The sequence below is a fragment of the Cyprinodon variegatus genome, unplaced genomic scaffold, assembly GCF_000732505.1.
Source record: "Cyprinodon variegatus isolate N-32 unplaced genomic scaffold, C_variegatus-1.0 Scaffold1366, whole genome shotgun sequence".
Taxonomy (NCBI): Eukaryota; Metazoa; Chordata; class Actinopteri; order Cyprinodontiformes; family Cyprinodontidae; genus Cyprinodon; species Cyprinodon variegatus.
Genome location: NW_015151819.1, coordinates 123,094 through 123,551, shown reverse-complemented (window position 1 = coordinate 123,551; position 458 = coordinate 123,094).

Here is a 458-nt window from a genome sequence, read left to right as displayed (position 1 = left end):
GCACTTTAGAAATGGAAATGTCTTGAGAGATGTACTGAACAAAAATTTTTTTTGTCTACACTCTGTGTCTGCTAAGTCTTAGTGTACACCTTCAGCTTCCCTGCAAGTTTTTACATGTCTGGTTTTGCGTGTTTGCTCTCAGCTCAGGTTTTGAATGGCGTGACTGTAGATAAAAGAATGAAAGACAGGAGATTAAGTAGAAGATAACCAAGAGAGCCAGCTATGAAGGGGAGGATTTTATGTATGTGGAAACATTTTTACTTTATTTATTCAAGCAGGTTTATTACCAGCTGAACTTGAATTAGTGTAAAGTAAAGAGGAGAGGTTTAAGTCTACAAAAAAGCAATGAAGGTCTTAACATGCAGTTTATCCAAACAAGTTACAGACAGTTGAAAAAACAGGAGATTGTGTAATGATCTTGGTTCTGTTTGTGTTCAGTTTCACGTTTATTCAGGTTT